The sequence below is a fragment of the Clavelina lepadiformis genome, chromosome 1, assembly GCF_947623445.1.
Source record: "Clavelina lepadiformis chromosome 1, kaClaLepa1.1, whole genome shotgun sequence".
Classification (NCBI taxonomy): domain Eukaryota; kingdom Metazoa; phylum Chordata; class Ascidiacea; order Aplousobranchia; family Clavelinidae; genus Clavelina; species Clavelina lepadiformis.
This window is the reverse complement of record NC_135240.1, coordinates 15,431,037-15,458,217: the sequence shown is the minus strand read 5'-3', so window position 1 is coordinate 15,458,217 and position 27,181 is coordinate 15,431,037.

The window sequence follows — 27,181 nt, the reverse complement described above, 5'->3', positions numbered from 1 at the left end:
AAAGTATAACAGTCAACCAATGAAAGGTTTGTCTGTATTCCTTAAAAGAACTTAACTAAAACATTTGCACTATACATTAGTTATATAGGTCCTAAAAAGTACCTTGTGAACTATATGGTGCAAAATGTTTAATTCACATTGCAAAGAGTTCTAACGGGTCTCAAAATGTTTATTAGAGTCTAATAAGTAAATAATAAAAGTATAACAGTCAACCAATGAAAGGTTTGTCTGTTATCGTTAAAAGAACTTAACTGAAACATTTGCACTATACATTAGTTTTATAGGTCCTAAAACGTGCCTTGTGAACTACTGTATATGGTGCCAAATGTTTAATTCACATTGCAAAAGGTTCTAACGCATCTCCAAATGTTTAGTAGAGTCTAATAAGTAAATAATAACAGTACAACAGTTAACCAATAAAAGGTCTGTTATCGTTAAAAGAACTTAACTAAAACATATGCACTATAAAATAGTTACAAAATTCCTAAAATGCCCCTTGTGAACTATTTGTTGCAAAATGTTTAATTCACATTCCTAAAAGTTCTAACGCGTCTCAAAATGTTTAATAGAGTCTAATAAGTAAATAATAAGAGTACAACAGATAACCAATAAAAGGTTTGTTTCTTATCGCTAAAAGAACTTAACTACAACATTTGCACTATAAAATAGTTATGTAGGTCCTAAAGCGCCCCTTGTGAACTATATGGTGCAAAATGTTTAATAAATTCTCCCAAAAGTTCTAATGCGTCTCGAAATGTTTATTAGAGTCTAATAAGTAAATAATAAAAGTATAACAGTTAACCAATGAAAGGTTTGTCTGTTATCGTTAAAAGAACTTAACTAAAACATTTGCACTATACATTAGTTATATAGGTCCTAAAAAGTACCTTGTGAACTATATGGTGCCAAAGTTTAATTCGCATTGCAAAAAGTTCTAACGGGTCTCAAAATTTTAATTAGAATCTAATAAGTAAATAATAAAAGTATAACAGTTAACCAAAGAAAGGTTTGTCTATTATCGTTAAAAGAACTTAACTATAAAATTTGCACTATACATTAGTTATATAGGTCCTAAAAAGTGTCTTGTGAACTATATGGTGCCAAATGTGCAATTCACATTGCAAAAAGTTCTAACGGGTCTCAAAATGTTTATTAGAGTCTAATAAGTAAATAATAAAAGTATAACAGTTAACCAATAAAAGATTTGTCTGTTATCGTTAAAAGAACTTAACTAAAACATTTGCACTATACATTAGTTATATAGGTCCTAAAAAGTGCCTTGTGAACTATATGGTGCAAAATGTTTAATTCACTTTGCAAACAGTTCTAACATGTCTGAAAATGTTTATTAGAGTCTAATAAGTAAATGATAAAAGTATAACAGTTAAGCAATAAAAGGTTTGTCTGTTATGGTTAAAAGAACTTAACTAAAACATTTGCACTATACATCAGTTATATAGGTCCGAAAAACTTTCCTGTGAACTATATGGTGCAAAATGTTTAATTCACATTGCAAAAAGTTCTAACGTGTTTCAAAATTTTTATTAGAGTCTAATAAGTAATTAATAAAAGTATAACAGTTAACCAATGAAAGGTTTCTTTGTTATCGTTAAAAGAACTTAACTAAAACATTTGCACTATACATTAGTTATATAGGTCCTAAAAACTTCCTTGTGAACTATATGGTGCAAAATGTTTAATTCACATTGCAAAAAGTTGTAACGTGTCTCAAAATGTTTATTAGAGTCTAATAAGTAAATAATAAAAGTATAACAGTTAACCAATAAAAGGTTTGTCTGTTATCGTTAAAAGAACTTTACTAAAACATTTGCACTATACATTAGTTATATAGGTTTTAAAAAGTGACTTGTGAACTACTGTATATGGTGCCAAATGTGCAATTCACATTGCAAAATGTTCTTACGGGTCTCAAAATGTTTATTTGAGTCTAATAAGTAAATAATAAAAGTATAACAGTTAACCAATGAAAGGTTTGTCTGTTATCGTTAAAAGAACTTAACTAAAACATTTGCACTATACATTAGTTATATAGGTCCTAAAAAGTGCCTTGTGAACTATATGGTGCAAAATGTTTAATTCACATTGCAACAAGTTCTAACGGGTCTCAAAATGTGTATTATAGTCTAATAAGTAAATAATAAAAGTATAACAGTTAACCAATGAAAGGTTTGTCTGTTATCGTTAAAAGAACTTAACTAAAACATTTGCACTATACATTAGTTATATAGGTCCTAAAAAGTGCTTTGTGAACTATATGGTGCAAAATGTGCAATTCACATTGCAACAAGTTCTAACGGGTCTCAAAATGTGTATTATAGTCTAATAAGGAAATAATAAAAGTATAACAGTCAACCAATGAAAGGTTTGTCTGTTATCGTTAAAAGAACTTAACTAAAACATTTGCACTATACATTAGTTTTATAGGTCCTAAAACGTGCCTTGTGAACTACTGTATATGGTGCCAAATGTTTAATTCACATTGAAAAAGGTTCTAACGTGTCTCAAAATGTTTATTAGAGTCTAATAAGTAAATAATAAAAGTATAACAGTCAATCAATGAAAGGTTTGTCTGTTATCGTTAAAAGAACTTAACTAAAACATTTGCACGATACATTAGTTATATAGGTCCTAAAAAGTACCTTGTGAACTATATGGTGCCAAATGTTTAATTCACATTGCAAAAAGTTGTTACGGGTCTCAAAAGGTTTATTAAAGTCTAATAAGTAAATAATAAAAGTATAACAGTCAATCAATGAAAGGTTTGTCTATTATCGTTAAAAGAACTTAACTAAAACATTTGCACTATACATTAGTTATACAGGTTCTAAAAAGTGACTTGTGAACTACTATTTATGGTGCAAAATGTTTAATTCACATTGCAAAAAGTTCTTACGGGTCTCAAAATGTTTATTATAGTCTAATAAGTAAATAAGAAAAGTATAACTGTAAACCAATGAAAGGTTTGTCTGTTATCGTTAAAAGAACTTAACTAAAACATTTGCACTATACATTAGTTATATAGGTCCTAAAAAGTACCTTGTGAACTATATGGTGCCAAAGTTTAATTCGCATTGCAAAAAGTTCTAACGGGTCTCAAAATTTTAATTAGAATCTAATAAGTAAATAATAAAAGTATAACAGTTAACCAAAGAAAGGTTTGTCTATTATCGTTAAAAGAACTTAACTATAAAATTTGCACTATACATTAGTTATATAGGTCCTAAAAAGTGTCTTGTGAACTATATGGTGCCAAATGTGCAATTCACATTGCAAAAAGTTCTAACGGGTCTCAAAATGTTTATTAGAGTCTAATAAGTAAATAATAAAAGTATAACAGTTAACCAATAAAAGGTTTGTCTGTTATCGTTAAAAGAACTTAACTAAAACATTTGCACTATACATTAGTTATATAGGTCCTAAAAAGTGCCTTGTGAACTATATGGTGCAAAATGTTTAATTCACTTTGCAAACAGTTCTAACATGTCTGAAAATGTTTATTAGAGTCTAATAAGTAAATGATAAAAATATAACAGTTGAGCAATAAAAGGTTTGTCTGTTATGGTTAAAAGAACTTAACTAAAACATTTGCACTATACATCAGTTATATAGGTCCGAAAAACTTTCCTGTGAACTATATGGTGCAAAATGTTTAATTCACATTGCAAAAAGTTCTAACGTGTTTCAAAATTTTTATTAGAGTCTAATAAGTAATTAATAAAAGTATAACAGTTAACCAATGAAAGGTTTCTTTGTTATCGTTAAAAGAACTTAACTAAAACATTTGCACTATACATTAGTTATATAGGTCCGAAAAACTTCCTTGTGAACTATATGGTGCAAAATGTTTAATTCACATTGCAAAAAGTTGTAACGTGTCTCAAAATGTTTATTAGAGTCTAATAAGTAAATAATAAAAGTATAACAGTTAACCAATAAAAGGTTTGTCTCTTATCGTTAAAAGAACTTTACTAAAACATTTGCACTATACATTAGTTATATAGGTTTTAAAAAGTGACTTGTGAACTACTGTATATGGTGCCAAATGTGCAATTCACATTGCAAAATGTTCTTACGGGTCTCAAAATGTTTATTTGAGTCTAATAAGTAAATAATAAAAGTATAACAGTTAACCAATGAAAGGTTTGTCTGTTATCGTTAAAAGAACTTAACTAAAACATTTGCACGATACATTAGTTATATAGGTCCTAAAAAGTGCCTTGTGAACTATATGGTGCAAAATGTTTAATTCACATTGCAACAAGTTCTAACGGGTCTCAAAATGTGTATTATAGTCTAATAAGTAAATAATAAAAGTATAACAGTTAATCAATGAAAGGTTTGTCTGTTATCGTTAAAAGAACTTAACTAAAACATTTGCACTATACATTAGTTATATAGGTCCTAAAAAGTGCCTTGTGAACTATATGGTGCAAAATGTGCAATTCACATTGCAACAAGTTCTAACGGGTCTCAAAATGTGTATTATGGTCTAATAAGGAAATAATAAAAGTATAACAGTCAACCAATGAAAGGTTTGTCTGTTATCGTTAAAAGAACTTAACTAAAACATTTGCACTATACATTAGTTTTATAGGTCCTAAAACGTGCCTTGTGAACTACTGTATATGGTGCCAAATGTTTAATTCACATTGCAAAAGGTTCTAACGTGTCTCAAAATGTTTATTAGAGTCTAATAAGTAAATAATAAAAGTATAACAGTCAATCAATGAAAGGTTTGTCTGTTATCGTTAAAAGAACTTAACTAAAACATTTGCACTATACATTAGTTATATAGGTTTTAAAAAGTGACTTGTGAACTACTGTATATGGTGCCAAATGTGCAATTCACATTGCAAAATGTTCTTACGGGTCTCAAAATGTTTATTTGAGTCTAATAAGTAAATAATAAAAGTATAACAGTTAACCAATGAAAGGTTTGTCTGTTATCGTTAAAAGAACTTAACTAAAACATTTGCACTATACATTAGTTATATAGGTCCTAAAAAGTGCCTTGTGAACTATATGGTGCAAAATGTTTAATTCACATTGCAACAAGTTCTAACGGGTCTCAAAATGTGTATTATAGTCTAATAAGTAAATAATAAAAGTATAACAGTTAATCAATGAAAGGTTTGTCTGTTATCGTTAAAAGAACTTAACTAAAACATTTGCACTATACATTAGTTATATAGGTCCTAAAAAGTGCTTTGTGAACTATATGGTGCAAAATGTGCAATTCACATTGCAACAAGTTCTAACGGGTCTCAAAATGTGTATTATAGTCTAATAAGGAAATAATAAAAGTATAACAGTCAACCAATGAAAGGTTTGTCTGTTATCGTTAAAAGAACTTAACTAAAACATTTGCACTATACATTAGTTTTATAGGTCCTAAAACGTGCCTTGTGAACTACTGTATATGGTGCCAAATGTTTAATTCACATTGCAAAAGGTTCTAACGTGTCTCAAAATGTTTATTAAAGTCTAATAAGTAAATAATAAAAGTATAACAGTCAATCAATGAAAGGTTTGTCTGTTATCGTTAAAAGAACTTAACTAAAACATTTGCACTATACATTAGTTATATAGGTCCTAAAAAGTACCTTGTGAACTATATGGTGCCAAATGTTTAATTCACATTGCAAAAAGTTGTTACGGGTCTCAAAAGGTTTATTAAAGTCTAATAAGTAAATAATAAAAGTATAACAGTCAATCAATGAAAGGTTTGTCTATTATCGTTAAAAGAACTTAACTAAAACATTTGCACTATACATTAGTTATACAGGTTCTAAAAAGTGACTTGTGAACTACTATTTATGGTGCAAAATGTTTAATTCACATTGCAAAAAGTTCTTACGGGTCTCAAAATGTTTATTATAGTCTAATAAGTAAATAAGAAAAGTATAACAGTAAACCAATGAAAGGTTTGTCTGTTATCGTTAAAAGAACTTAACTAAAACATTTGCACTATACATTAGTTATATAGGTCCTAAAAAGTACCTTGTGAACTATATGGTGCCAAAGTTTAATTCGCATTGCCAAAAAGTTCTAACGGGTCTCAAAATTTTAATTAGAATCTAATAAGTAAATAATAAAAGTATAACAGTTAACCAAAAAAAGGTTTGTCTATTATCGTTAAAAGAACTTAACTATAAAATTTGCACTATACATTAGTTATATAGGTCCTAAAAAGTGTCTTGTGAACTATATGGTGCCAAATGTGCAATTCACATTGCAAAAAGTTCTAACGGGTCTCAAAATGTTTATTAGAGTCTAATAAGTAAATAATAAAAGTATAACAGTTAACCAATAAAAGGTTTGTCTGTTATCGTTAAAAGAACTTAACTAAAACATTTGCACTATACATTAGTTATATAGGTCCTAAAAAGTGCCTTGTGAACTATATGGTGCAAAATGTTTAATTCACTTTGCAAACAGTTCTAACATGTCTGAAAATGTTTATTAGAGTCTAATAAGTAAATGATAAAAATATAACAGTTGAGCAATAAAAGGTTTGTCTGTTATGGTTAAAAGAACTTAACTAAAACATTTGCACTATACATCAGTTATATAGGTCCGAAAAACTTTCCTGTGAACTATATGGTGCAAAATGTTTAATTCACATTGCAAAAAGTTCTAACGTGTTTCAAAATTTTTATTAGAGTCTAATAAGTAATTAATAAAAGTATAACAGTTAACCAATGAAAGGTTTCTTTGTTATCGTTAAAAGAACTTAACTAAAACATTTGCACTATACATTAGTTATATAGGTCCTAAAAACTTCCTTGTGAACTATATGGTGCAAAATGTTTAATTCACATTGCAAAAAGTTGTAACGTGTCTCAAAATGTTTATTAGAGTCTAATAAGTAAATAATAAAAGTATAACAGTTAACCAATAAAAGGTTTATCTGTTATCGTTAAAAGAACTTTACTAAAACATTTGCACTATACATTAGTTATATAGGTTTTAAAAAGTGATTTGTGAACTACTGTATATGGTGCCAAATGTGCAATTCACATTGCAAAATGTTCTTACGGGTCTCAAAATGTTTATTTGAGTCTAATAAGTAAATAATAAAAGTATAACAGTTAACCAATGAAAGGTTTGTCTGTTATCGTTAAAAGAACTTAACTAAAACATTTGCACGATACATTAGTTATATAGGTCCTAAAAAGTGCCTTGTGAACTATATGGTGCAAAATGTTTAATTCACATTGCAACAAGTTCTAACGGGTCTCAAAATGTGTATTATAGTCTAATAAGTAAATAATAAAAGTATAACAGTTAATCAATGAAAGGTTTGTCTGTTATCGTTAAAAGAACTTAACTAAAACATTTGCACTATACATTAGTTATATAGGTCCTAAAAAGTGCCTTGTGAACTATATGGTGCAAAATGTGCAATTCACATTGCAACAAGTTCTAACGGGTCTCAAAATGTGTATTATAGTCTAATAAGGAAATAATAAAAGTATAACAGTCAACCAATGAAAGGTTTGTCTGTTATCGTTAAAAGAACTTAACTAAAACATTTGCACTATACATTAGTTTTATAGGTCCTAAAACGTGCCTTGTGAACTACTGTATATGGTGCCAAATGTTTAATTCACATTGCAAAAGGTTCTAACGTGTCTCAAAATGTTTATTAGAGTCTAATAAGTAAATAATAAAAGTATAACAGTCAATCAATGAAAGGTTTGTCTGTTATCGTTAAAAGAACTTAACTAAAACATTTGCACTATACATTAGTTATATAGGTCCTAAAAAGTACCTTGTGAACTATATGGTGCCAAATGTTTAATTCACATTGCAAAAAGTTGTTACGGGTCTCAAAAGGTTTATTAAAGTCTAATAAGTAAATAATAAAAGTATAACAGTCAATCAATGAAAGGTTTGTCTATTATCGTTAAAAGAACTTAACTAAAACATTTGCACTATACATTAGTTATACAGGTTCTAAAAAGTGACTTGTGAACTACTATTTATGGTGCAAAATGTTTAATTCACATTGCAAAAAGTTCTTACGGGTCTCAAAATGTTTATTATAGTCTAATAAGTAAATAAGAAAAGTATAACAGTAAACCAATGAAAGGTTTGTCTGTTATCGTTAAAAGAACTTAACTAAAACATTTGCACTATACATTAGTTATATAGGTCCTAAAACGTGCCTTGTGAACTATATGGTGCAAAATGTTTAATTCACATTGCAAAACGTTTTAACGGGTCTCAAAACGTTTATTATAGTCTAATAAGTAAATAATAAAAGTATAACAGTCAACCAATGAAAGGTTTGTCTGTTATCGTTAAAAGAACTTAACTAAAATATTTGCACTATACATTAGTTTTATAGGTCCTAAAACGCGACTTGTGAACTACTGCATATGGTGCAAAATGTTTAATTCACATTGCAAAAAGTTCTTACGGGTCACAAAATGTTTATTATAGTCTAATAAGTAAATAATAAAAGTATAACAGTAAACCAATGAAAGGTTTCTCTGTTATCGTTAAAAGAACATAACTAAAACATTTGCACTATACATTAGTTATATAGGTCTTAAAAAGTGACTTGTGAACTACTGTATATGGTGCCAAATGTTTAATTCACATTGCAAAAAGTTGTAACATGTCTCAAAATGTTTATTAGAGTCTAATAAGTAAATAATAAAAGTATAACAGTCAACCAATGAAAGGTTTGTCTGTTATCGTTAAAAGAACTTAACTAAAACATTTGCACTATACATTAGTTATATAGGTCCTAAAAAGTGCCTTGTGAACTATATGGTGCAATATCTTTACTTTACATTGCAAAAAGTTCTAACGGGTCTCAAAATTTTTATTAGAGTCCAATATGTAAATAATAAAAGTATAAAAGTTAACAAATAAAACGTTTGTCTGTTATCGTTAAAAGAACTTTACTAAAGAATTTGCACTATACATTAGTTATATAGGTCCTAAAAAGTGCCTTGTGAACTATATGGTGCCAAATGTTTAATTCGCATTGCAAAAAGTTCTAACGGGTCTCAAAATTTTAATTAGAATATAATAAGTAAATAATAAAAGTATAACAGTTAACCAATAAAAGGTTTGTCTATTATCGTTAAAAGAACTTAACTATAAAATTTGCACTATACATTAGTTATATAGGTCCTAAAAAGTGTCTTGTGAACTATATGGTGCCAAATGTTTAATTCACATTGCAAAAAGTTCTAACGGGTCTCAAAATGTTTATTAGAGTCTAATAAGTAAATAATAAAAATATAACAGTTAACCAATAAAAGGTTTGTCTGTTATCGTTAAAAGAACTTAACTAAAACATTTGCACTATACATTAGTTATATAGGTCCTAAAAAGTGCCTTGTGAACTATATGGTGCAAAATGTTTAATTCACATTGCAAAAAGTTCTAACGGGTCTCAAAATGTTTATTTGAGTCTAATAAGTAATTAATAAAAGTATAACAGTTAACCAATGAAAGGTTTCTTTGTTACCGTTAAAAGAACTTAACTAAAACATTTGCACTATACATTAGTTATATAGGTCCGAAAAACTTCCTTGTGAACTATATGGTGCCAAATGTTTAATTCACATTGCAAAAAGTTGTAACGTGTCTCAAAATGTTTATTAGAGTCTAATAAGTAAATAATAAAAGTATAACAGTTACCCAATAAAAGGTTTGTCTGTTATCGTTAATAGAACTTAACTAAAACATTTGCACTATACAATAGTTATATAGCCTATAGGTCCTAAAAAGTGCCTTGTGAACTATATGGTGCAAAATGTTTAATTCACATTGCAACAAGTTCTAACGGGTCTCAAAATGTTTATTATAGTCTAATAAGTAAATAATAAAAGTATAACAGTCAACCAATGAAAGGTTTGTCTGTTATCGTTAGAAGAACTTAACTAAAACATTTGCACTATACATTAGTTATATAGGTCCTAAAAAGTTTCTTGTGAACTATATGGTGCCAAATGTTTAATTCACATTGCAAAAAGTTCTAACGGGTCTCAAAATGTTTATTAGAGTCTAATAATTAAATAATAAAAGTAGAACAGTCAACCAATGAAAGGTTTCTCTGTTATCGTTAAAAGAACTTAACTAAAACATTTGCACTATACATTAGTTTTATAGGTCTCAAAACGTGCCTTGTGAACTACTGTATATGGTGCCAAATGTTTAATTCACATTGCAAAAAGTTGTAACATGTCTCAAAATGTTTATTAGAGTCTAATAAGTAAATAATAAAAGTATAACAGTTAACCAATAAAAGGTTTGTCTGTTATCGTTAAAAGATCTTAACTAAAACATTTGCACTATACATTAGTTATATAGGTTCTAAAAAGTGCCTTGTGAACTACTGCATATGGTGCAAAATGTTTAATTCACATTGCAAAAAGTTCTTACGGGTCTCAAAATGTTTATTATAGTCTAATAAGTAAATAATAAATGTATAACAGTTAACCAATGAAGGGTTTGTCTGTTATCGTTAAAAGAACTTAACTAAAACATCTGCACTATACATTAGTTATATAGGTCCTAAAAAGTACCTTGTGAACTATATGGTGCCAAATGTTTAATTCACATTGCAAAAAGTTCTTACGGGTCTCAAAATGTTTATTAAAGTCTAATAAGTAAATAATAAAAGTATAACAGTCAACCAATAAAAGGTTTGTCTGTTATCGTTAAAAGAACTTAACTAAAACATTTGCACTATACATTAGTTATACAGGTTCTAAAAAGTGACTTGTGAACTACTATTTATGGTGCAAAATGTTTAATTCACATTGCAACAAGTTCTTACGGGTCTCAAAATGTTTATTATAGTCTAATAAGTAAATAAGAAAAGTATAACAGTAAACCAATGAAAGGTTTGTCTGTTATCGTTAAAAGAACTTAACTAAAACATTTGCACTATACATTAGTTATATACGTCCTAAAACGTGCCTTGTGAACTATATGGTGCAAAATGTTTAATTCACATTGCAAAACGTTTTAACGGGTCTCAAAACGTTTATTATAGTCTAATAAGTAAATAATAAAAGTATAACAGTCAACCAATGAAAGGTTTGTCTGTTATCGTTAAAAGAACTTAACTAAAATATTTGCACTATACATTAGTTTTATAGGTCCTAAAACGCGACTTGTGAACTACTGCATATGGTGCAAAATGTTTAATTCACATTGCAAAAAGTTGTTACGGGTCACAAAATGTTTATTATAGTCTAATAAGTAAATAATAAAAGTATAACAGTAAACCAATGAAAGGTTTCTCTGTTATCGTTAAAAGAACATAACTAAAACATTTGCACTATACATTAGTTATATAGGTCTTAAAAAGTGACTTGTGAACTACTGTATATGGTGCCAAATGTTTAATTCACATTGCAAAAAGTTGTTACGGGTCACAAAATGTTTATTATAGTCTAATAAGTAAATAATAAAAGTATAACAGTCAACCAATGAAAGGTTTGTCTGTTATCGTTAAAAGAACTTAACTAAAACATTTGCACTATACATTAGTTATATAGGTCCTAAAAAGTGCCTTGTGAACTATATGGTGCAATATCTTTACTTTACATTGCAAAAAGTTCTAACGGGTCTCAAAATTTTTATTAGAGTCCAATATGTAAATAATAAAAGTATAAAAGTTAACAAATAAAACGTTTGTCTGTTATCGTTAAAAGAACTTTACTAAAGAATTTGCACTATACATTAGTTATATAGGTCCTAAAATATGCCTTGTGAACTATATGGTGCCAAATGTTTAATTCGCATTGCAAAAAGTTCTAACGGGTCTCAAAATTTTAATTAGAATATAATAAGTAAATAATAAAAGTATAACAGTTAACCAATAAAAGGTTTGTCTATTATCGTTAAAAGAACTTAACTATAAAATTTGCACTATACATTAGTTATATAGGTCCTAAAAAGTGTCTTGTGAACTATATGGTGCCAAATGTTTAATTCACATTGCAAAAAGTTCTAACGGGTCTCAAAATGTTTATTAGAGTCTAATAAGTAAATAATAAAAATATAACAGTTAACCAATAAAAGGTTTGTCTGTTATCGTTAAAAGAACTTAACTAAAACATTTGCACTATACATTAGTTATATAGGTCCTAAAAAGTGCCTTGTGAACTATATGGTGCAAAATGTTTAATTCACATTGCAAAAAGTTCTAACGGGTCTCAAAATGTTTATTTGAGTCTAATAAGTAATTAATAAAAGTATAACAGTTAACCAATGAAAGGTTTCTTTGTTACCGTTAAAAGAACTTAACTAAAACATTTGCACTATACATTAGTTATATAGGTCCGAAAAACTTCCTTGTGAACTATATGGTGCCAAATGTTTAATTCACATTGCAAAAAGTTGTAACGTGTCTCAAAATGTTTATTAGAGTCTAATAAGTAAATAATAAAAGTATAACAGTTACCCAATAAAAGGTTTGTCTGTTATCGTTAATAGAACTTAACTAAAACATTTGCACTATACAATAGTTATATAGCCTATAGGTCCTAAAAAGTGCCTTGTGAACTATATGGTGCAAAATGTTTAATTCACATTGCAACAAGTTCTAACGGGTCTCAAAATGTTTATTATAGTCTAATAAGTAAATAATAAAAGTATAACAGTCAACCAATGAAAGGTTTGTCTGTTATCGTTAGAAGAACTTAACTAAAACATTTGCACTATACATTAGTTATATAGGTCCTAAAAAGTTTCTTGTGAACTATATGGTGCAAAATGTTTAATTCACATTGCAAAACGTTCTAACGGGTCTCAAAATGTTTATTAGAGTCTAATAATTAAATAATAAAAGTAGAACAGTCAACCAATGAAAGGTTTCTCTGTTATCGTTAAAAGAACTTAACTAAAACATTTGCACTATACATTAGTTTTATAGGTCTCAAAACGTGCCTTGTGAACTACTGTATATGGTGCCAAATGTTTAATTCACATTGCAAAAAGTTTTAACATGTCTCAAAATGTTTATTAGAGTCTAATAAGTAAATAATAAAAGTATAACAGTTAACCAATAAAAGGTTTGTCTGTTATCGTTAAAAGATCTTAACTAAAACATTTGCACTATACATTAGTTATATAGGTTCTAAAAAGTGCCTTGTGAACTACTGCATATGGTGCAAAATGTTTAATTCACATTGCAAAAAGTTCTTACGGGTCTCAAAATGTTTATTATAGTCTAATAAGTAAATAATAAATGTATAACAGTTAACCAATGAAGGGTTTGTCTGTTATCGTTAAAAGAACTTAACTAAAACATCTGCACTATACATTAGTTATATAGGTCCTAAAAAGTACCTTGTGAACTATATGGTGCCAAATGTTTAATTCACATTGCAAAAAGTTCTTACGGGTCTCAAAATGTTTATTAAAGTCTAATAAGTAAATAATAAAAGTATAACAGTCAACCAATAAAAGGTTTGTCTGTTATCGTTAAAAGAACTTAACTAAAACATTTGCACTATACATTAGTTATATAGGTCCTAAAAAGTACCTTGTGAACTATATGGTGCCAAATGTTTAATTCACATTGCAAAAAGTTGTTACGGGTCTCAAAAGGTTTATTAAAGTCTAATAATTAAATAATAAAAGTATAACAGTCAATCAATGAAAGGTTTGTCTGTTATCGTTAAAAGAACTTAACTAAAACATTTGCACTATACATTAGTTATATAGGTTCTAAAAAGTGCCTTGTGAACTATATGGTGCAAAATGTTTAATTCACATTGCAAAAAGTTCTAACGGGTCTCAAAATGTTTATTAGAGTCTAATAAGTAAATAATAAAAGTATAACAGTTAACCAATGAAGAGTTTGTCTGTTATCGTTAAAAGAACTTAACTAAAACATTTGCACTATACATTAGTTATATAGGTCCTAAAAAGTACCTTGTGAACTATATGGTGCCAAATGTTTAATTCACATTGCAAACAGTTCTTACGGGTCTCAAAAGGTTTATTAAAGTCTAATAAGTAAATAATAAAAGTATAACAGTCAATCAATGAAAGGTTTGTCTGTTATCGTTAAAAGAACTTAACTAAAACATTTGCACTATACATTAGTTATATAGGTCCTAAAAAGTGCCTTGTGAACTACATGGTGCCAAATCTTTAATTCACATTGTAAAAAGTTGTTACGGGTCTCAAAAGGTTTATTAAAGTCTAATAAGTAAATAATAAAAGTATAACAGTCAATCAATGAAAGGTTTGTCTGTTATCGTTAAAAGAACTTAACTAAAACATTTGCACTATACATTAGTTATATAGGTCCTAAAAAGTGCCTTGTGAACTACATGGTGCGAAATGTTTAATTCACATTGTAAAAAGTTGTTACGGGTCTCAAAATGTTTATTATAGTCTAATAAGTAAATAATAAAAGTATAACAGTAAACCAATGAAAGGTTTGTCTGTTATCGTTAAAAGAACTTAACTAAAACATTTGCACTATACATTAGTTGTATAGGTCCTAAAACGTGCCTTTTGAACTATATGGTGCCAAATGTGCAATTCACATTGCAAAACGTTTTAACGGGTCTCAAAACGTTTATTATAGTCTAATAAGTAAATAATAAAAGTATAACAGTCAACCAATGAAAGGTTTGTCTGTTATCGTTAAAAGAACTTAACTAAAACATTTGCACTATACATTAGTTTTATAGGTCCTAAAACGCGACTTGTGAACTACTGCATATGGTGCAAAATGTTTAATTCACATTGCAAAAAGTTCTTACGGGTCTCAAAATGTTTATTATAGTCTAATAAGTAAATAATAAAAGTATAACAGTAAACCAATGAAAGGTTTCTCTGTTATCGTTAAAAGAACATAACTAAAACATTTGCACTATACATTAGTTATATAGGTGTTAAAAAGGGACTTGTGAACTACTGTATATGGTGCCAAATGTGCAATTCACATTGCAAAAAGTACTTACGGGTCTCAAAATGTTTATTAGAGTCTAATAAGTAAATAATAAAAGTATAACAGTTAACCAATAAAAGGTTTGTCTGTTATCGTTAATAGAACTTAACTAAAACATTTGCACTATACAATAGTTATATAGCCTATAGGTCCTAAAAAGTGCCTTGTGAACTATATGGTGCAAAATGTTTAATTCACATTGCAACAAGTTCTAACGGGTCTCAAAATGTTTATTATAGTCTAATAAGTAAATAATAAAAGTATAACAGTCAACCAATGAAAGGTTTGTCTGTTATCGTTAGAAGAACTTAACTAAAACATTTGCACTATACATTAGTTATATAGGTCCTAAAAAGTTTCTTGTGAACTATATGGTGCCAAATGTTTAATTCACATTGCAAAAAGTTCTAACGGGTCTCAAAATGTTTATTAGAGTCTAATAATTAAATAATAAAAGTAGAACAGTCAACCAATGAAAGGTTTGTCTGTTATCGTTAAAAGAACTTAACTAAAACATTTGCACTATACATTAGTTTTATAGGTCTCAAAACGTGCCTTGTGAACTACTGTATATGGTGCCAAATGTTTAATTCACATTGCAAAAAGTTGTAACATGTCTCAAAATGTTTATTAGAGTCTAATAAGTAAATAATAAAAGTATAACAGTTAACCAATAAAAGGTTTGTCTGTTATCGTTAAAAGATCTTAACTAAAACATTTGCACTATACATTAGTTATATAGGTCCTAAAAAGTACCTTGTGAACTATATGGTGCCAAATGTTTAATTCACATTGCAAAAATTTCTTACGGGTCTCAAAATGTTTATTAAAGTCTAATAAGTAAATAATAAAAGTATAACAGTCAACCAATAAAAAGTTTGTCTGTTATCGTTAAAAGAACTTAACTAAAACATTTGCACTATACATTAGTTATATAGGTCCTAAAAAGTACCTTGTGAACTATATGGTGCCGAATGTTTAATTCACATTGCAAAAAGTTGTTACGGGTCTCAAAAGGTTTATTAAAGTCTAATAATTAAATAATAAAAGTATAACAGTCAATCAATGAAAGGTTTGTCTGTTATCGTTAAAAGAACTTAACTAAAACATTTGCACTATACATTAGTTATATAGGTTCTAAAAAGTGCCTTGTGAACTATATGGTGCAAAATGTTTAATTCACATTGCAAAAAGTTCTAACATGTCTCAAAATGTTTATTAGAGTCTAATAAGTAAATAATAAAAGTATAACAGTTAACCAATGAAGAGTTTGTCTGTTATCGTTAAAAGAACTTAACTAAAACATTTGCACTATACATTAGTTATATAGGTCCTAAAAAGTACCTTGTGAACTATATGGTGCCAAATGTTTAATTCACATTGCAAAAAGTTGTTACGGGTCTCAAAGGGTTTATTAAAGTCTAATAAGTAAATAATAAAAGTATAACAGTCAATCAATGAAAGGTTTGTCTGTTATCGTTAAAAGAACTTAACTAAAACATTTGCACTATACATTAGTTATATAGGTCCTAAAAAGTGCCTTGTGAACTACATGGTGCCAAATCTTTAATTCACTTTGTAAAAAGTTGTTACGGGTCTCAAAAGGTTTATTATAGTCTAATAAGTAAATAATAAAAGTATAACAGTCAATCAATGAAAGGTTTGTCTGTTATCGTTAAAAGAACTTAACTAAAACATTTGCACTATACATTAGTTATATAGGTCCTAAAAAGTGCCTTGTGAACTACATGGTGCCAACTTTTTAATTCACATTGTAAAAAGTTGTTACGGGTCTCAAAAGGTTTATTAAAGTGTAATAAGTAAATAATAAAAGTATAACAGTCAATCAATGAAAGGTTTGTCTGTTATCGTCAAAAGAACTTAACTAAAACATTTGCACTATACATTAGTTATATAGGTTCTAAAAAGTGCCTTGTGAACTATGTGGTGCAAAATGTTTAATTCAAATTGCAAAAAGTTCTAACGGGTCTCAAAATGTTTATTAGAGTCTAATAAGTAAATAATAAAAGTATAACAGTTAACCAATAAAAGGTTTGTCTGTTATCGTTAAAAGAACTTAACTAAAACATTTGCACTATACATTAGTTATATAGGTTCTAAAAAGTGCCTTGTGAACTATATGGTGCCAAATGTTTAATTCACATTGCAAAAAGTTCTAACGGGTCTCAAAATGTTTATTAAAGTCTAATAAGTAAATAATAAAAGTATAACAGTCAACCAATGAAAGGTTTATCTGTTATCGTTAAATGAACTTAACTAAAACATTTGCACTATACATTAGTTTTATAGGTCCTAAAAAGTGCCTTGTGAACTACTGCATATGGTGCCAAATGTTTAATTCACATTGCAAAAAGTTCTTACGGGTCTCAAAATGTTTATTAGAGTCTAATAAGTAAATAATAAATGTATAACAGTTAACCAATGAAGGGTTTGTCTGTTATCGTTAAAAGAACTTAACTAAAACATCTGCACTATACATTAGTTATATAGGTCCTAAAAAGTACCTTGTGAACTATATGGTGCCAAATGTTTAATTCACATTGCAAAAAGTTCTTACGGGTCTCAAAAAGTTTATTAAAGTCTAATAAGTAAATAATAAAAGTATAACAGTCAACCAATAAAAGGTTTGGCTGTTATCGTTAAAAGAACTTAACTAAAACATTTGCACTATACATTAGTTATATAGGTCCTAAAAAGTACCTTGTGAACTATATGGTGCCAAATGTTTAATTCACATTGCAAAAAGTTGTTACGGGTCTCAGAAGGTTTATTAAAGTCTAATAAGTAAATAATAAAAGTATAACAGTCAATCAATGAAAGGTTTGTCTGTTATCGTTAAAAGAACTTAACTAAAACATTTGCACTATACATTAGTTATATAGGTTCTAAAAAGTGCCTTGTGAACTATATGGTGCAAAATGTTTAATTCACATTGCAAAAAGTTCTAACGGGTCTCAAAATGTTTATTAGAGTCTAATAAGTAAATAATAAAAGTATAACAGTTAACCAATGAAGAGTTTGTCTGTTATCGTTAAAAGAACTTAACTAAAACATTTGCACTATACATTAGTTATATAGGTCCTAAAAAGTACCTTGTGAACTATATGGTGCCAAATGTTTAATTCACATTGCAAAAAGTTGTTACGGGTCTCAAAAGGTTTATTAAAGTCTAATAAGTAAATAATAAAAGTATAACAGTCAATCAATGAAAGGTTTGTCTGTTATCGGTAAAAGAACTTAACTAAAACATTTGCACTATACATTAGTTTTATAGGTCCTAAAAAGTGCCTTGTGAACTACATGGTGCCAAATCTTTAATTCACATTGTAAAAAGTTGTTACGGGTCTCAAAATGTTTATTAAAGTCTAATAAGTAAATAATAAAAGTATAACAGTCAATCAATGAAAGGTTTGTCTGTTATCGTTAAAAGAACTTAACTAAAACATTTGCAATATACATTAGTTTTATAGGTCCTAAAACGCGACTTGTGAACTACTGCATATGGTGCAAAATGTTTAATTCACATTGCAAAAAGTTCTTACGGGTCTCAAAATGTTTATTATAGTCTAATAAGTAAATAATAAAAGTATAACAGTAAACCAATGAAAGGTTTCTCTGTTATCGTTAAAAGAACATAACTAAAACATTTGCACTATACATTAGTTATATAGGTGTTAAAAAGGGACTTGTGAACTACTGTATATGGTGCCAAATGTGCAATTCACATTGCAAAAAGTACTTACGGGTCTCAAAATGTTTATTAGAGTCTAATAAGTAAATAATAAAAGTATAACAGTTAACCAATAAAAGGTTTGTCTGTTATCGTTAATAGAACTTAACTAAAACATTTGCACTATACAATAGTTATATAGCCTATAGGTCCTAAAAAGTACCTTGTGAACTATATGGTGCCAAATGTTTAATTCACATTGCAAAAAGTTCTTACGGGTCTCAAAATGTTTATTAAAGTCTAATAAGTAAATAATAAAAGTATAACAGTCAACCAATAAAAGGTTTGTCTGTTATCGTTAAAAGAACTTAACTAAAACATTTGCACTATACATTAGTTATATAGGTCCTAAAAAGTACCTTGTGAATTATATGGTGCCAAATGTTTAATTCACATTGCAAAAAGTTGTTACGGGTCTCAAAATGTTTATTAAAGTCTAATAATTAAATAATAAAAGTATAACAGTCAATCAATGAAAGGTTTGTCTGTTATCGTTAAAAGAACTTAACTAAAACATTTGCACTATACATTAGTTATATAGGTTCTAAAAAGTGCCTTGTGAACTATATGGTGCAAAATGTTTAATTCACATTGCAAAAAGTTCTAACATGTCTCAAAATGTTTATTAGAGTCTAATAAGTAAATAATAAAAGTATAACAGTTAACCAATGAAGAGTTTGTCTGTTATCGTTAAAAGAACTTAACTAAAACATTTGCACTATACATTAGTTATATAGGTCCTAAAAAGTACCTTGTGAACTATATGGTGCCAAATGTTTAATTCACATTGCAAAAAGTTGTTACGGGTCTCAAAAGGTTTATTAAAGTCTAATAAGTAAATAATAAAAGTATAACAGTCAATCAATGAAAGGTTTGTCTGTTATCGTTAAAAGAACTTAACTAAAACATTTGCACTATACATTAGTTATATAGGTCCTAAAAAGTGCCTTGTGAACTATATGGTGCCAAATCTTTAATTCACATTGTAAAAAGTTGTTACGGGTCTCAAAATGTTTATTATAGTCTAATAAGTAAATAATAAAAGTATAACAGTCAATCAATGAAAGGTTTGTCTGTTATCGTTAAAAGAACTTAACTAAAACATTTGCACTATACATTAGTTATATAGGTCCTAAAAAGTGCCTTGTGAACTACATGGTGCAAAATTTTTAATTCACATTGTAAAAAGTTCTTACGGGTCTCAAAAGGTTTATTAAAGTGTAATAAGTAAATAATAAAAGTATAACAGTCAATCAATGAAAGGTTTGTCTGTTATCGTCAAAAGAACTTAACTAAAACATTTGCACTATACATTAGTTATATAGGTCCTAAAAAGTGGCTTGTGAACTATGTGGTGCAAAATGTTTAATTCAAATTGCAAAAAGTTGTAACATGTCTCAAAATGTTTATTAGAGTCTAATAAGTAAATAATAAAAGTATAACAGTTAACCAATAAAAGGTTTGTCTGTTATCGTTAAAAGAACTTAACTAAAACATTTGCACTATACATTAGTTATATAGGTTCTAAAAAGTGCCTTGTGAACTATATGGTGCCAAATGTTTAATTCACATTGCAAAAAGTTCTAACGGGTCTCAAAATGTTTATTAAAGTCTAATAAGTAAATAATAAAAGTATAACAGTCAACCAATGAAAGGTTTATCTGTTATCGTTAAATGAACTCAACTAAAACATTTGCACTATACATTAGTTTATAGGTCCTAAAAAGTGACTTGTGAACTACTGTTTATGGTGCAAAATGTTTAATTCACATTGCAAAAAGTTGTAACATGTCTAAAAATGTTTATTAGAGTCTAATAAGTAAATAATAAAAGTATAACAGTTAACCAATAAAAGGTTTGTCTGTTATCGTTAAAAGATCTTAACTAAAACATTTGCACTATACATTAGTTATATAGGTTCTAAAAAGTGCCTTGTGAACTACTGCATATGGTGCAAAATGTTTAATTCACATTGCAAAAAGTTCTTACGGGTCTCAAAATGTTTATTAGAGTCTAATAAGTAAATAATAAATGTATAACAGTTAACCAATGAAAGGTTTGTCTGTTATCGTTAAAAGAACTTAACTAAAACATCTGCACTATACATTAGTTATATAGGTCCTAAAAAGTACATTGTGAACTATATGGTGCCAAATGTTTAATTCACATTGCAAAAAGTTCTTACGGGTCTCAAAATGTTTATTAAAGTCTAATAAGTAAATAATAAAAGTATAACAGTCAACCAATAAAAGGTTTGTCTGTTATCGTTAAAAGAACTTAACTAAAACATTTGCACTATACATTAGTTATATAGGTCCTAAAAAGTACCTTGTGAACTATATGGTGCCAAATGTTTAATTCACATTGCAAAAAGTTGTTACGGGTCTCAAAAGGTTTATTAAAGTCTAATAATTAAATAATAAAAGTATAACAGTCAATCAATGAAAGGTTTGTCTGTTATCGTTAAAAGAACTTAACTAAAACATTTGCACTATACATTAGTTATATAGGTTCTAAAAAGTGCCTTGTGAACTATATGGTGCAAAATGTTTAATTCACATTGCAAAAAGTTGTAACAGGTCTCAAAATGTTTATTAGAGTCGAATAAGTAAATAATAAAAGTATAACAGTTAACCAATGAAGAGTTTGTCTGTTATCGTTAAAAGAACTTAACTAAAACATTTGCACTATACATTAGTTATATAGGTCCTAAAAAGTACCTTGTGAACTATATGGTGCCAAATGTTTAATTCACATTGCAAAAAGTTCTTACGGGTCTCAAAATGTTTATTAAAGTCTAATAAGTAAATAATAAAAGTATAACAGTCAACCAATAAAAGGTTTGTCTGTTATCGTTAAAAGAACTTAACTAAAACATTTGCACTATACATTAGTTATACAGGTTCTAAAAAGTGACTTGTGAACTACTATTTATGGTGCAAAATGTTTAATTCACATTGCAAAAAGTTCTTACGGGTCTCAAAATGTTTATTATAGTCTAATAAGTAAATAAGAAAAGTATAACAGTAAACCAATGAAAGGTTTGTCTGTTATCGTTAAAAGAACTTAACTAAAACATTTGCACTATACATTAGTTATATAGGTCCTAAAACGTGCCTTGTGAACTATATGGTGCAAAATGTTTAATTCACATTGCAAAACGTTTTAACGGGTCTCAAAATGTTTATTATAGTCTAATAAGTAAATAATAAAAGTATAACAGTCAACCAATGAAAGGTTTGTCTGTTATCGTTAAAAGAACTTAACTAAAATATTTGCACTATACATTAGTTTTATAGGTCCTAAAACGCGACTTGTGAACTACTGCATATGGTGCAAAATGTTTAATTCACATTGCAAAAAGTTGTTACGGGTCACAAAATGTTTATTATAGTCTAATAAGTAAATAATAAAAGTATAACAGTAAACCAATGAAAGGTTTCTCTGTTATCGTTAAAAGAACTTAACTAAAACATTTGCACTATACATTAGTTATATAGGTCTTAAAAAGTGACTTGTGAACTACTGTATATGGTGCAAAATGTTTAATTCACATTGCAAAAAGTTGTAACATGTCTCAAAATGTTTATTAGAGTCTAATAAGTAAATAATAAAAGTATAACAGTCAACCAATGAAAGGTTTGTCTGTTATCGTTAAAAGAACTTAACTAAAACATTTGCACTATACATTAGTTATATAGGTCCTAAAAAGTGCCTTGTGAACTATATGGTGCAATATCTTTACTTTACATTGCAAAAAGTTCTAACGGGTCTCAAAATTTTTATTAGAGTCCAATATGTAAATAATAAAAGTATAAAAGTTAACAAATAAAACGTTTGTCTGTTATCGTTAAAAGAACTTTACTAAAGAATTTGCACTATACATTAGTTATATAGGTCCTAAAATATGCCTTGTGAACTATATGGTGCCAAATGTTTAATTCGCATTGCAAAAAGTTCTAACGGGTCTCAAAATTTTAATTAGAATATAATAAGTAAATAATAAAAGTATAACAGTTAACCAATAAAAGGTTTGTCTATTATCGTTAAAAGAACTTAACTATAAAATTTGCACTATACATTAGTTATATAGGTCCTAAAAAGTGTCTTGTGAACTATATGGTGCCAAATGTTTAATTCACATTGCAAAAAGTTCTAACGGGTCTCAAAATGTTTATTAGAGTCTAATAAGTAAATAATAAAAATATAACAGTTAACCAATAAAAGGTTTGTCTGTTATCGTTAAAAGAACTTAACTAAAACATTTGCACTATACATTAGTTATATAGGTCCTAAAAAGTGCCTTGTGAACTATATGGTGCAAAATGTTTAATTCACATTGCAAAAAGTTCTAACGGGTCTCAAAATGTTTATTTGAGTCTAATAAGTAATTAATAAAAGTATAACAGTTAACCAATGAAAGGTTTCTTTGTTACCGTTAAAAGAACTTAACTAAAACATTTGCACTATACATTAGTTATATAGGTCCGAAAAACTTCCTTGTGAACTATATGGTGCCAAATGTTTAATTCACATTGCAAAAAGTTGTAACGTGTCTCAAAATGTTTATTAGAGTCTAATAAGTAAATAATAAAAGTATAACAGTTACCCAATAAAAGGTTTGTCTGTTATCGTTAATAGAACTTAACTAAAACATTTGCACTATACAATAGTTATATAGCCTATAGGTCCTAAAAAGTGCCTTGTGAACTATATGGTGCAAAATGTTTAATTCACATTGCAACAAGTTCTAACGGGTCTCAAAATGTTTATTATAGTCTAATAAGTAAATAATAAAAGTATAACAGTCAACCAATGAAAGGTTTGTCTGTTATCGTTAGAAGAACTTAACTAAAACATTTGCACTATACATTAGTTATATAGGTCCTAAAAAGTTTCTTGTGAACTATATGGTGCAAAATGTTTAATTCACATTGCAAAACGTTCTAACGGGTCTCAAAATGTTTATTAGAGTCTAATAATTAAATAATAAAAGTAGAACAGTCAACCAATGAAAGGTTTCTCTGTTATCGTTAAAAGAACTTAACTAAAACATTTGCACTATACATTAGTTTTATAGGTCTCAAAACGTGCCTTGTGAACTACTGTATATGGTGCCAAATGTTTAATTCACATTGCAAAAAGTTTTAACATGTCTCAAAATGTTTATTAGAGTCTAATAAGTAAATAATAAAAGTATAACAGTTAACCAATAAAAGGTTTGTCTGTTATCGTTAAAAGATCTTAACTAAAACATTTGCACTATACATTAGTTATATAGGTTCTAAAAAGTGCCTTGTGAACTACTGCATATGGTGCAAAATGTTTAATTCACATTGCAAAAAGTTCTTACGGGTCTCAAAATGTTTATTATAGTCTAATAAGTAAATAATAAATGTATAACAGTTAACCAATGAAGGGTTTGTCTGTTATCGTTAAAAGAACTTAACTAAAACATCTGCACTATACATTAGTTATATAGGTCCTAAAAAGTACCTTGTGAACTATATGGTGCCAAATGTTTAATTCACATTGCAAAAAGTTCTTACGGGTCTCAAAATGTTTATTAAAGTCTAATAAGTAAATAATAAAAGTATAACAGTCAACCAATAAAAGGTTTGTCTGTTATCGTTAAAAGAACTTAACTAAAACATTTGCACTATACATTAGTTATATAGGTCCTAAAAAGTACCTTGTGAACTATATGGTGCCAAATGTTTAATTCACATTGCAAAAAGTTGTTACGGGTCTCAAAAGGTTTATTAAAGTCTAATAATTAAATAATAAAAGTATAACAGTCAATCAATGAAAGGTTTGTCTGTTATCGTTAAAAGAACTTAACTAAAACATTTGCACTATACATTAGTTATATAGGTTCTAAAAAGTGCCTTGTGAACTATATGGTGCAAAATGTTTAATTCACATTGCAAAAAGTTCTAACGGGTCTCAAAATGTTTATTAGAGTCTAATAAGTAAATAATAAAAGTATAACAGTTAACCAATGAAGAGTTTGTCTGTTATCGTTAAAAGAACTTAACTAAAACATTTGCACTATACATTAGTTATATAGGTCCTAAAAAGTACCTTGTGAACTATATGGTGCCAAATGTTTAATTCACATTGCAAACAGTTCTTACGGGTCTCAAAAGGTTTATTAAAGTCTAATAAGTAAATAATAAAAGTATAACAGTCAATCAATGAAAGGTTTGTCTGTTATCGTTAAAAGAACTTAACTAAAACATTTGCACTATACATTAGTTATATAGGTCCTAAAAAGTGCCTTGTGAACTACATGGTGCCAAATCTTTAATTCACATTGTAAAAAGTTGTTACGGGTCTCAAAAGGTTTATTAAAGTCTAATAAGTAAATAATAAAAGTATAACAGTCAATCAATGAAAGGTTTGTCTGTTATCGTTAAAAGAACTTAACTAAAACATTTGCACTATACATTAGTTATATAGGTCCTAAAAAGTGCCTTGTGAACTACATGGTGCGAAATGTTTAATTCACATTGTAAAAAGTTGTTACGGGTCTCAAAATGTTTATTATAGTCTAATAAGTAAATAATAAAAGTATAACAGTAAACCAATGAAAGGTTTGTCTGTTATCGTTAAAAGAACTTAACTAAAACATTTGCACTATACATTAGTTGTATAGGTCCTAAAACCTGCCTTTTGAACTATATGGTGCCAAATGTGCAATTCACATTGCAAAACGTTTTAACGGGTCTCAAAACGTTTATTATAGTCTAATAAGTAAATAATAAAAGTATAACAGTCAACCAATGAAAGGTTTGTCTGTTATCGTTAAAAGAACTTAACTAAAACATTTGCACTATACATTAGTTTTATAGGTCCTAAAACGCGACTTGTGAACTACTGCATATGGTGCAAAATGTTTAATTCACATTGCAAAAAGTTCTTACGGGTCTCAAAATGTTTATTATAGTCTAATAAGTAAATAATAAAAGTATAACAGTAAACCAATGAAAGGTTTCTCTGTTATCGTTAAAAGAACATAACTAAAACATTTGCACTATACATTAGTTATATAGGTGTTAAAAAGGGACTTGTGAACTACTGTATATGGTGCCAAATGTGCAATTCACATTGCAAAAAGTACTTACGGGTCTCAAAATGTTTATTAGAGTCTAATAAGTAAATAATAAAAGTATAACAGTTAACCAATAAAAGGTTTGTCTGTTATCGTTAATAGAACTTAACTAAAACATTTGCACTATACAATAGTTATATAGCCTATAGGTCCTAAAAAGTGCCTTGTGAACTATATGGTGCAAAATGTTTAATTCACATTGCAACAAGTTCTAACGGGTCTCAAAATGTTTATTATAGTCTAATAAGTAAATAATAAAAGTATAACAGTCAACCAATGAAAGGTTTGTCTGTTATCGTTAGAAGAACTTAACTAAAACATTTGCACTATACATTAGTTATATAGGTCCTAAAAAGTTTCTTGTGAACTATATGGTGCCAAATGTTTAATTCACATTGCAAAAAGTTCTAACGGGTCTCAAAATGTTTATTAGAGTCTAATAATTAAATAATAAAAGTAGAACAGTCAACCAATGAAAGGTTTGTCTGTTATCGTTAAAAGAACTTAACTAAAACATTTGCACTATACATTAGTTTTATAGGTCTCAAAACGTGCCTTGTGAACTACTGTATATGGTGCCAAATGTTTAATTCACATTGCAAAAAGTTGTAACATGTCTCAAAATGTTTATTAGAGTCTAATAAGTAAATAATAAAAGTATAACAGTTAACCAATAAAAGGTTTGTCTGTTATCGTTAAAAGATCTTAACTAAAACATTTGCACTATACATTAGTTATATAGGTCCTAAAAAGTACCTTGTGAACTATATGGTGCCAAATGTTTAATTCACATTGCAAAAATTTCTTACGGGTCTCAAAATGTTTATTAAAGTCTAATAAGTAAATAATAAAAGTATAACAGTCAACCAATAAAAAGTTTGTCTGTTATCGTTAAAAGAACTTAACTAAAACATTTGCACTATACATTAGTTATATAGGTCCTAAAAAGTACCTTGTGAACTATATGGTGCCGAATGTTTAATTCACATTGCAAAAAGTTGTTACGGGTCTCAAAAGGTTTATTAAAGTCTAATAATTAAATAATAAAAGTATAACAGTCAATCAATGAAAGGTTTGTCTGTTATCGTTAAAAGAACTTAACTAAAACATTTGCACTATACATTAGTTATATAGGTTCTAAAAAGTGCCTTGTGAACTATATGGTGCAAAATGTTTAATTCACATTGCAAAAAGTTCTAACATGTCTCAAAATGTTTATTAGAGTCTAATAAGTAAATAATAAAAGTATAACAGTTAACCAATGAAGAGTTTGTCTGTTATCGTTAAAAGAACTTAACTAAAACATTTGCACTATACATTAGTTATATAGGTCCTAAAAAGTACCTTGTGA